Source organism: Gorilla gorilla, chromosome 3 (genome assembly GCF_029281585.2).
Source record: "Gorilla gorilla gorilla isolate KB3781 chromosome 3, NHGRI_mGorGor1-v2.1_pri, whole genome shotgun sequence".
NCBI lineage: Eukaryota > Metazoa > Chordata > Mammalia > Primates > Hominidae > Gorilla > Gorilla gorilla.
The window spans coordinates 73,879,781-73,892,379 of record NC_073227.2 but is presented as its reverse complement, the minus strand read 5'-3'; the positions used below and the strand labels follow the sequence as shown (position 1 = coordinate 73,892,379).

The 12,599-nt window shown below is 37.3% G+C and overlaps 1 non-coding gene across 1 annotated transcript; it reads left to right on the top strand.

Moving 5' to 3' along the window:
- Nucleotides 1–5,594: 5,594 nt before the first annotated feature.
- On the top strand, nucleotides 5,595–5,698 carry LOC115934399 (U6 spliceosomal RNA). The gene has a single exon (XR_004070208.1). It is a non-coding gene; the product is annotated as a U6 spliceosomal RNA (small nuclear RNA).
- Nucleotides 5,699–12,599: the final 6,901 nt, after the last annotated feature.

Below are 12,599 nucleotides of genomic sequence, written 5' to 3'. Positions count from 1 at the left end.
GAAGAAAGAAAGAAAGAAAGAAAGAAAGAAAGAAAGAAAGAAAGAAAGAAAGAAAGAGAAACAAAGAGGAAAGAAAGGAAGAAGAAAGAAAGAGAAAGAAAGAAAGAAAAAAAGAAAGAGGAAGAAAGGAAGAAAGAAAGAAAAGAAAGAAAAGAAAGAAAGGAAGGAAGGGAAAGAAAGTAAAGAAAGAAAGAGGAAGGAAGGGGCCAGGCACGGTGGCTCACGCCTGTAATCCCAGCACTTTGGGAGGCTGAGGCGGGCGGTTCATGAGGTCAGGAGATCGAGACCATCCTGGCTAACACGATGAAACCCCATCTCTACTAAAAACACAAAAAATTAGCCGGGTATGGTGGCAGGCACCTGTAGTCCCAGCTACTTGGGAGGCTGAGGCAGGAGAATGGTGTGAACCCAGGAGGTGGAGCTGGCAGTGAGCTGAGATCGCACCACTGCACTCTAGCCTGGGTGACAGAGTGAGACTCCATCTCAAAAAAAAAAAAAAAAAAGAAAGAAAGAGGAAGGAAGGAAGGAAGGAAGGAAGGACGGGAGGGAGAGAGGGAAGGAAGGAAAGGAGGGAGGGAATGAGGGAGGGAGGAAGGAAGGAAGGAAGGATGGGAGGGAGGGAAGGAAGGAAGGGAGGGAGGGAATGAGGGAGGAAGGCAGGAAGGCAGGGAGGGGAGGAGGGAAGGAGGGAGGGAGGAAGGGAAGAACTGAAGACGGGGGAGATTAAGAACTCAAATGGTAACACCACAGAGAACTGCCAAACCAGAGTAACAAACAATAAGAGAAAAAGAAAGGAAAAAAAATATATAAAACAACCAGAAAACAATTAACAATATGACAGAAACAAAACCTAATATATCAATATTAACCTTGTGTATAAATATTAAGTTCTCCACTTAAAAGATATAAACTGGCTAAGTGGATTAAAAAAACTTGATCCAATGTTGCCTAAAAGAAACACACTTTACCTGTAAAATCCCAATATAAACTTAAAGAGATGGAAAAAAGATACGCCACATAAACAAAAATCAAAAGCAAGAAGGAATAGCTATATTTATATCAGATAAAACAGACTTTAAACCAAAAAGAGTTTTAAAAGGCAAAGAAAGTCATTATCTATTGATGAAAGGATCAATCCAGCAAAAGAAAATAATTCTAAATACATATGCACCCAACACTGGAGCACCCAGATTCCTAAAGCAAATGTTACTAGATCTAAAGAGACAGACTCCAATACAATAGTAGTGGGAGACTTCAACTCAGCATTAGACAGGTCATCTAGACAGGAAACCAGCAAAGAAACACCGGATTTAAACTGGACTTTAGACCAAATGGACCTAACAGCTATTTACAGAGCATTTTATCCAACACTGCAGAATACACATTCTTCTTATTAACACATGGAACATTCTCCAAGATAGGCCATATGTTAGGCCACAAAACAAATCTCAACAAATTTTAAGAATTGAAATTATATCAAGTATCTTCTCAGGCTACAATGGAATAAAATAGAAGTCAATACCAAGAGGAACTTTGGAAACTACTAAATACATGGATATGAAACAATAAGTTCCTGTACAATCTCTGGGTCAGTGAAGAAACTAAGATGAAAATCAAAAATTCTTGAAACAAGTGAAAATGAAAACACAACATACTAAAACCCATGAGATACAGTAAAAGCAGTACTAAAAAAGAAGTTTATAGCAACAAGCCTACATCAAAAAAAGTAGATTTAAAATAAATGATCTAACAATACACCTCAAGGAACTAGAAAAGTAAGAACAAACCAAACCTCAAACTGCAGAAGAAACAAAGAAATAATAAAGGTCAGAACAAGATCAGAAAGAGAATGAAATAAAATAGAGACTAAAAAAAATACGGTGGATCAATGAAGCAAAAAAAAAAAATGGTTCTTCAAAAAGATAAACAAAATTTATAAACCTTCTATCTAGACTAACCGAAAAAAAGAAGACCCAAATACCCAAAATCAGAAATGAAAAAGGAGACATCACAACTCATACCACAGAAATACAAAATATCATCAGAGACTTTTATGAACAACGATACACTAACAAATTGGAAAGCCTAGAGGAAATGAATAAATGCCTGGTAACCTACAACCTACAGAGACTGAATCAGGAAGAAATAAAAAACCTGAACAGACCAATAACAAGTTGCAAGATTGAATCAGTAATAAAAACTCTTCCAACAAAGGGAAAGCCCAGGACTGGATGGATTCACCACCAAAGTCTTCCAAACTTATAACAAAGAACTAATAAAGAATTAATCCTTTTTAAACTGTTCCAAAAAAACTGAAGAGGCAGGAGTTCTCCAACTCATTCTACAGGGCCAGAATTACCCAGATACCAAAACCAGATAAGGACAGGACAAATAAAGAAACGTACAGACCAATATCCCTGATGAATGTGAACTCAAAACTCCTCAACAGAATACCAGCAAACTGAATTCAAGAGCACATCAAAAAGATAGTACACCATCATCAAGTGGGATTTATACCAGGGACACAAGTGTCATTCAAATACACAAATCAATAAACATGATACACCACATCAACAGAATGAAGGGCAAAACCATATTATCATCTCAATAGATGCAGAAAAAGCATTTTATACAATTCAACAACACTTCATGATAAAAGAAAAAAAAACTCTCAACGAACTAAGCATAGAAGAAACATGCCGCAAAATAATAAAGGCCATACATGACAAACCCATAGCTAACATCATACTGAATGGGGAAAAGTTGAAATCCTTTCCTCTAAGAACTAGAATAAGACAAGGATGCCCATTTTCAGGACTCCTATTCAACATAGTACTGGAAATCCTAGCCAGAGCAATCAGGCAAGAGAAAGAAATAAAAGGCTCCCAAATTGGAAAATAGGGAGTCAAATTGTCCCTTTGCAGATGACATGATCTTATATTTAGAAAGAAAAGCCAAAGACTCCACCAAATATCTCTCAGAACTCACAAACAAATTCAGTAAAGTTGTAGAATACAAAATCTACATACAAAAGTTGGTAGTGTTTCTTTTTTTTTCTCCTTTTTTTTTATTATACTTTAAGTTTTAGGGTACATGTGCACATTGTGCAGGTTAGTTACGTATGTATACATGTGCCATGCTGGTGCACTGCACCCACTAACTCGTCATCTAGCATTAGGTATATCTCCCAAAAAAAAAAGTGGGCGAAGGCCATGAACAGACACTTCTCGAAAGAAGACATTTATGCAGCCAAAAAACACATGAAAAAATGCTCATCATCACTGGCCATCAGAGAAATGCAAATCAAAACCACTATGAGATACCATCTCACACCAGTTAGAATGGCAATCATTAAAAAGTCAGGAAACAACAGGTGCTGGAGAGGATGTGGACAAATAGGAACACTTTTACACTGTTGGTGGGACTGTAAACTAGTTCAACCATTGTGGAAGTCAGTGTGGCGATTCCTCAGGGATCTAGAACTACAAATACCATTTGACCCAGCCATCCCATTACTGGGTATATACCCAAAGGACTATAAATCATGCTGCTATAAAGACATATGCACACGTATGTTTATTGCGGCATTATTCACAATAGCAAAGACTTGGAACCAACCCAAATGTCCAACAATGATAGACTGTATTAAGAAAATATGGCACATATACACCATGGAATACTATGCAGCCATAAAAAATGATGAGTTCATGTCCTTTGTAGGGACATGGATGAAATTGGAAATCATCATTCTCAGTAAACTATCGCAAGAACAAAAAACCAAACACCGCATATTCTCACTCATAGGTGGGAATTGAACAATGAGATCACATGGACACAGGAAGGGGAATATCACACTCTGGGGACTGTGGTGGGGTGGGGGGAGGGGGGAGGGATAGCATTGGGAGAAAAGTCGGTAGTGTTTCTATACAACAATAATGATCTAGCTAAGTAGCAAATCAAGCAGGCAATCCCATTTACAATAGCCACAGAAAAAAAATAAAATAGGAATAAATTTAACCCAGGAGGTAAAAGATCTCTACAGGAAAAACTACAAAACCCTGATGAGAGAAATTAAAGATGATACAAACAAATGGAAAGACATCCCATACTCATGGATCAGAAAAATTAATATTGAAATGATCATACTGCCCAAAACAATATACAGATTCAATGCAATCATTATCAAAATACCAATGTTATTTTCACAGACAAAGTAAAAACAGGCCAGGAGCAGTGGCTCATGCCTGCAATCCCAGCACTTTGGGAGGCCAAGGCAGGTACCAGCCTGGCCAACATGGCGAAACTCTGTCTCTACTAAAAATACAAAAATATTAGCTGGGTGTGGTGGTGGGCACCTGTAATCCCAGCTACTCAGGAGGCTGAGGCAGAAGAATCACTTGAACCTGGGAGGCAGAGGTTGCAGTGAGCCAAGATTGTGCCACTCCACTCCAGCCTGGGCAACAACAGTGAAACTCCGTCTCATAGAACCAAAGAAGAGCCAGAATAGCCAATGCAATCTTGAGCAAAGAGAATAAAGCTGAAGGCATAAGACTACCTGATTTCAAAATATATTATGAGGCTATAGTAATCAAAACAGCATAATGTTGGTATAAAAATAGACATATTGACCAATGGAGCAAAATAGGGAACCCAGAAATAAACTCAATTATTAACGGCCACCTGATTTTTGACAAAAGTGGGGAAAAAACATCCTTTTCAATAAATGGTGTTGGGAAAACTAGATATTCACATGGAGAAGAATGAAACTGGATCCCTATTTCTCACCACATACAAAAATCAACTCAAAATAGATTTAAATGTATAATAGGAAACTAGAAAACTACCAGGAGAAAATGGGGAAAAGGATATTGGTCTAGGCAAATATTTTATGGCTGAGCTCTCAAAAGCATGGAAAACTAAAATAAAAATAGAGAAATGAGATTGATACAGTTTGGCTGTGTCCCCACCCATTTCTCGTCTTGAATTCCCACATTTTGTGGGAGGAACCAGGTGGGAGGTAACTGGCTCATGGGGGCAGGTATTTCCCCTGGTATTCTTGTGATGGTGGGTGGGTCTCACAAGATCTGATGGTATTATAGGGAAGAGTTTCCCTGCACAAGCTTTTTCTTCTTTGCCTGCTGCCATCCATGTAAGATGTAACTTGTTCCTCCTTGCCTTTTGCCATGATTGTGAGGCTTCCCCCGCCATGTGAAACTGTAAGTCCATATTAAATATCTTTCTTTTGTAAATTGCCCAGTCTTGGGTATGTCTTTATCAGCAGTGTGAAAACAGACTAATATAGAGAAAATATTAAGCTAAAAAGCTTCTGCACAGCAAAGCAAACAATCAACAGAGGGAAGAGACAATCTGTTGAGTGGGAGAAAATATTTGCAAACTATCCATTCAACAAGGGAATAATATCCAGAATATACAAGGAACCCAAACAATTCAACAATAGAAAAAATCACATTAAAAAGTGGACAAAAGACACAAATAGACAACTCTCAAAAGAAGACATACAAATGGCAAACAGTATATTAAAAAATGTTCAACATCACTAGTCATCAGAGAAATACATGTCAAAACCACAATGAGTGCTTCCTTCAGCATCATGTATACTAAAATTGGAATGATACAGAGATTAGCATGGCTCCTGCACAAGGATGACATGCAAATTCATGAAGCACTCTATATTTTCCAGAAAACAACCACAATGAGATATCATATTACTCCAGTTAAAATGGGTATTGTTCTAAAAATTATAGAAGGGAGGCTGATGAGGATTTGGAGAAAAGGGAACTCATACAATTTGGTGGGAATGTAAATTAGTACAACCACAATGTAAAACGGTATGGAGATTTCTCAAAAAACTGAAAATAAAACTACTACTTGATTCAGCAATCTCACTACTTGGTATCTACCCTAAGGAAAAGAAAACAGTGTATGAAAAGGATACCCCCACTCGCATGTTTATCACAGCACTATTCACAATAGCAAAGATATGGAATCAACCTAAATGTCCATCAACTGATGAATGAATGAAGAAAGTGAGATATATGTATGTATACAATGCAGTGCTATTTGGCCATAAAAAAAGAATGAAATTATGTCATTATCAGCAATATGAATGGAACTAGAGGTCATGTTAAGTGAAATAACCCACACACCAACAGGCAAATATCACATGTTCTCACTAATATGTGGGAGCTAAAAACTTGATCTCATAAAGGTAGAAGAGCAGAATGATAGATACTGGAAGCTGGGAAGGTTGGGTGCATGGGAAGGAGAATGAAGAGAGATAAGTTCAGAGGTACAAACATATAGTTAGATAAAAGGTATAAGTTCTGTTGTTCAACAGCAGAGTTAACAACAATGTATTGTATATTTCGAAGTAGCTAGAAGAGAGAACTTGAATTCCCAACACCTAGAAATAATATATACTTAAAGTGATGTACACCTCAAATGCCTTGACTTGATCATTACATATTCTATGCATGTAACAAAACATAACGTGTGATCCATAAATATGTAAAATATTATGTATCAATTTTTAAAAATCCCAATTTAAAATGGGCAAAATATTTGAACAGACACTTCAACAAAAGATACACAGAGAGCAAATAAACCCATGAAAATATGCTCAACATGATTAGTTGTGGGGACAAGTATCACTCCATTTTAGATGCTAATCTACCATGTGACTCCTGACTAACCCCAAGTCCAGGAATGCCTCCAAAGTGTCTAGTTGATATATTACTTCTTAAATAGAAACACCTAGTTACTGGAGTTTCACCTTTCCTCCAAAACAACTCTTAATATTGTTGCATGCATCATAGGCTGTGATGCCCACAGCATTCTTTCAATTCACCATTATTTCCAGAGCACATGGACTTTCTCCCTAATGTAGAAGTGCTGGGTCTGGAGGGTTGTGGTGTGGAGATCTACCTGTCTTGCAGCCACGCAAGACCAGGCTTCTGCCTATAAGTTCCCTAATAAATCACGCTTTACCAACAAGCTGGATTTGTCTGCGTTGTTCTTTGGCTCCTGCATTTGGGGGCCGCTTTGCATATGTGGCCCTTTTACAGAACATTAGTAATTCATTTAAATGTTAATAAGATGTCAATACAATCTCAAGGGAGAGGTTCAGAGAAGGGCAAGATCAATGTGCACCAAGGAGGCTTGGAGGTATACTGTTTTATGTGTGTGCTCAATAAACAGACTGAATGAAAAGGAGAAAAAAAAGATGTCAATATACACCTCTTGGAATGGCCAAGTGTTTGTGATGATGTGGAGGAACTTGAACCTTCATACACTGCTGGTTGGAATGTAAAATTGTACTACTTTGGAAGCCTGTTTGCAGTTTCTTAAAATGTCAAACATATCCCTAGCATATGGCCCAGGCATTTCTCTCCTAGGTATTTACAGAGAAAGGAAAGAATATACCCATAGAAAGTCTTATACACCAACGTTCATAGCCACAATGTTCATAGCCACTTTAATTATAATAACCAAAACCAGAAAACAATCCAAATGTCCATCATCAGGTGAATGGATAAATAAATTATACTATAACCATACAATAGAAGAGTACCCAGCAATAAAAATGAATGAGCTTTTGATACAGGCAAAACCGTGGGTGAATCTCAAAATAATTATGCCGTGAGGAAAGCCAGACAAAAAGTATACATAGACTGTGATTCTATTCATATAAAATCCTAGAAAATGAAAACTAAAACAGACTGACAGAAGATCGTAATTTCCTAGAAATCAAGGAGTCAGGAAGGGGAGAGATGTAGGAATGAAAAGGGGCACAAGGACACTTTTGGGGGTGGTGGCTATGTTCATTATCTTGATTGAGGTGATGGTTTTGTAGACATATTCACATGTCAAAATTTATTAAATTGTGTATCAAGTATGTGTCATTTACTATATTTTAATTATACCTTATTAAAGCCATTTAAAGAAATATCTATGTTTTCCAAAACAACTTAATGAGAAAAGTGTCATTGCTTGACATTTTTGCACATCTGGTTTATGTCTTACTTAATACAAGGCAGCTGGATTCTCATATCTGCTTGCTGCATTCAAAATGTTGCATTATGTTGTTTTAGTTTAAGTATATAAAGAAAATCCATCTTCACACAAATATGTAGTGGGAAAGGGACAGATGTTTTAATAGCTTTTTGAGATAATTGTGGATATTCTTCTTTGATATCACATCAGAGCTTGACAAGTGGTAGTGTCCTAAAGTTTAGTTGCAGTATGGAATCTAAAACCAAATTAACAAACTTTTCATACTCTCTTATGTTAAAATCCATTGGTCCATTGTATAATTGGAATGGATCTTTTTCCATGTATAGTATTATAATAGCGTGGTCATTTGGCAAATATTGGTTTGCTGAGTTATATAGATCTTCCAAATGTTGGTACATAATGTTGTACATGTATACAAGTTTACATATGTACACACACACAATATGCATGTAAATAATATACCACTGATATTATTTTAAAAAGTCATCAAGTATTGGAAAACTATCAAACTTACTGTGGTGAACACAAGTTTACCAAAATTCTAATTGTCACTTGAAAATTCAAATTTTATAATTGGCAACAAATACTGGCAGCTATTTTGCTTGAAATGACAGCTTCACTTTATTCATTTTCTACAAAAGTCTGCCAAATATTCAAATCTAAAAAAACACAATTTCTACGTCAGTGCTATGGCCTGAATGTTTGCGTCCCTCCAAAATTCATATGTTGACACCCAATCACCAATGTGATAATATTAGCAGGTGGGGCCTTTGGGAGGTGATTAGATCATGAGGGAAAAGCCTTCATGAATAGAATTAGTGCCCTTATAAAAAAAGGCCCAGAGAGCTGCCTTGTACCCTTTCACCGTGTAAGGAAGCAGCAAGGATGCACCATTCTAGGAACCAGCAAATGGGCCCTCCCCAGACATTGAAAGTGCTGGCCCTTCGATCTGGACTTCCCTGCCTTCAGAACCAAAAGAAATAGATTTCCATTGTTTATAAACTACCCAGTTTATGGTATCTTGTTATAGCAGTCTCAACAGACCAAGACAGTCACTCTAAAAACAAAAAAATGGTTTTCCCTAAAGAAAGTGACTAGTTCAGCTTGCAGTTCAGTCTCACAAGAGCTTTCCTTCAAAACAATCATTATACTTTGGTATAGAGCAAATGTGTTTTATGCATACTTACCATTTCATAACACCAAATATTAAAGTTATTGATTCAAGGGTTGAGATTTAATATAGTTAATTTTTACATCAAGAACATTCTGAACTGAAACCAGTAAGTTTTTTATATGAGTGCATGGTGAACTAGGCATTGGGCACAATGCCTCATAGTTCAGTGTGATACCAGTGCTTTCATTTCTGCTATGTCATCAGCATCGTATGTGAACTATCAGGTCAAATGTCAACACAGTGGAAAAGGGTCTTCGGCACCTCTTGGTGCATGGGCCATACTTCAGGGACCGTGGTCCTAGCCTGAAAGCACAACACTTCATGTTTGCCCAAAGTTATCCTGAGAAGTTATCTAATCCCAAGAGATCAGAATGTGCCCTTAATAAGACCAGCCACACTTAAGAGTCCTATCTCATTCATCTAATAAGTATTTTTAATTAATAAATACCAGAGTTTAATTCACAAAAGTATAGGTGTAAGTTTTACAGATTTTCAACAGGATTGTGCTTCAAAGGATAAAATTGACCACGTTAAATGTTGGATGATTTTTCTGTTCTTGTCCTCAAAGGAACAGGTGCCAAATGGAAATAGACATGCAAAAACTATGCCAATTTGGGACATTTTTAAAGGAATTCTGTGTGAAAATTTTCCATCATATATGGTTTGTGACAAAAACATTCTAATATGGTAAAAATTAATATAATAGCTTTCATACACACAGTAAGATACCCAATGTAATTTTTTCATGACTGTGTGACTCATGTGTACTGTATATTGCTGTATACTGAAGGACACAAAGCCCCATCCCAGGTCTGGCAGTGCCTGTAAAAGCAAGGCTACAGACACCATCAGAGCTCTCTGATGATATGGTGTTCACATAGTAGCCATTAATGGCCTTTTCTTTTTATATATATATATATATATTTATTATACTTTAAGTTCTAGGGTACATGTGCACAATGTGCAGGTTTGTTAAATTGTATACATGTGCCATGATGGTGTCCTGCACCCATTAACTCGTCATTTATATTAGGTATATCTCCCAATGCTATCCCTCCTCCCTCCCCCCACCCCACAACAGGCTGTGGTGTGTGATGTTCCCCTTCCTGTATCCAAGTGTTCTCATTGTTCAATTCGCACCTATGAGTGAGAACATGCAGTGTTTGGTTTTTTGTCCTTGCGATAGCTTGCTCAGAATGATGGTTTCCAGCTTCATCCACGTCCCTACAAAGGACATGAATTCATCATATTTTATGGCTGCATAGTATTCCATGGTGTATATATGTCACATTTTCTTAATCCAGTCTATCATTTTTGGACATTCGGGTTGGTTCCAAGTCTTTGCTATTGTGTATAGTGCCGCAATAAATATACATGTGCATGTGTCTTTACAGCAGCATGATTTATAGTCCTTTGGGTATATACCCAGTAATGGGATGGCTGGGTCAAATGGTATTTGTAGTTCTAGATCCCTGAGGAATTGCCACACTGACTTCCACAATGGTTGAACTAGTTTACAGTAACACCAACAGTGTAAAAGTGTTCCTATTTCTCCACATCCTCTCCAGCACCTGTTGTTTCCTGACTTTTTAATGATTGCCATTCTAACTGGTGTGAGATGGTATCTCATTGTGGTTTTGATTTGCATTTCTCTGATGGCCAGTGATGGTGAGCATTTTTTCATGTGTTTTTTGGCTGCATAAATGTCTTCTTTTGAGAAGTGTCTGTTCATGTCCTTTGCCCACTTTTTGATGGGGTTGTTTGCTTTTTTCTTATAAATTTGTTTGAGTTCATTCTAGATTCTGGATGTTAGCCCTTTGTCAGATGAGTAGGTTGTGAAAATTTTCTCCCATTCTGTAGGTTGCCTGTTCACTCTGATGGTAGTTTCTTTTGCTGTGCAGAAGCTCTTTAGTTTAATTAGATCCCATTTGTCAATTTTGACTTTTCTTGCCATTGCTTTTAGTGTTTTAGATATGAAGCCCTTGCTCATGCCTATGTCCTGAATGGTAATGCCTCGGTTTACTTCTAGGGTTTTTATGGTTTTAGGTCTAACATGTAAGTCTTTAATCCATCTTGAATGAATTTTTGTATAAGGTGTAAGGAAGGGATCCAGTTTCAGCTTTCTACATATGGCTAGCCAGTTTTCCCAGCACCATTTATTAAATAGGGAATCCTTTCCCCATTGCTTGTTTTTCTCCGGTTTTTCAAAGATCAGATAGTTGTAGATATGTGGCATTATTTCTGAGGGCTCTGCTCTGTTCCATTGATCTACATCTCTGTTTTGGTACCAGTACCATGCTGTTTTGGTTACTGTAGCCTTGTAGTATAGCTTGAAGTCAGGTAGCATGATGCCTCCAGCTTTGTTCTTTTGGCTTGGGATTGACTTGCTGATGCAGGCTCTTTTTTGGTTCCATATGAACTTTAAAGTAGTTTTTTCCAATTCTGTGAAGAAAGTCATTGGTAGCTTGATGGGGATGTCATTGAATCTATATATTACCTTGGGCAGTATGGCCATTTTCATGATATTGATTCTTCCTACCCATGAGCATGGAATGTTCTTCCATTTGTTTGTATCCTCTTTTATTTCATTGAGCAGTGGTTTGTAGTTCTCCTTGAAGAGTTCCTTCACATACCTTGTAAGTTGGATTCCTAGGTATTTTATTCTCTTTGAAGCAATAGTGAATGGGAGTTCACTCATGATTTGGCTCTCTGTTTGTCTGTTATTGGTGTATAAGAATGCTTGTGATTTTTGTACATTGATTTTGTGTCCTGAGACTTTGCTGAAGTTGCTTGTCAGCTTAAGGAGATTTTGGGCTGAGACTATGGGATTTTCTAGATATACAGTCATGTCATCTGCAAACAGGGACAATTTGACTTCCTCTTTTCCTAATTGAATACCCTTTATTTCCTTCTCCTGCCTAATTGCCCTGGCCAGAACTTCCAACACTGTGTTGAATAGGAGTGGTGAGAGAGGGCATCCCTGTCTTGTGCCAGTTTTCAAAGGGAATGCTTCCAGTTTTTGCCCATTCAGTATGATATTGGCTGTGGGTTTGTCATAGATAGTTCTTATTATTTTGAGATACGTCCCATCAATACCTAATTTATTGAGAGGTTTTAGCATGAAACGTTGTTGAATTTTGTCAAAGGCCTTTTCTGCATCTATTGAGATACTCATGTGGTTTTTGTCTTTGGTTCTGTTTATATGCTGGATTACATTTATTGATTTGCACATATTGAACCAGCCTTGCATCCCAGGGATGAAGCCCACTTGTTCATGGTGAATAAGCTTTTTGATGTGCTGCTGGATTCGGTTTGCCAGTATTTTATTGAGGATTTTTGCATCAATGTTCATTAAGGATATTGGTCTAAAATTCTCTTTTTTTGTTGTATC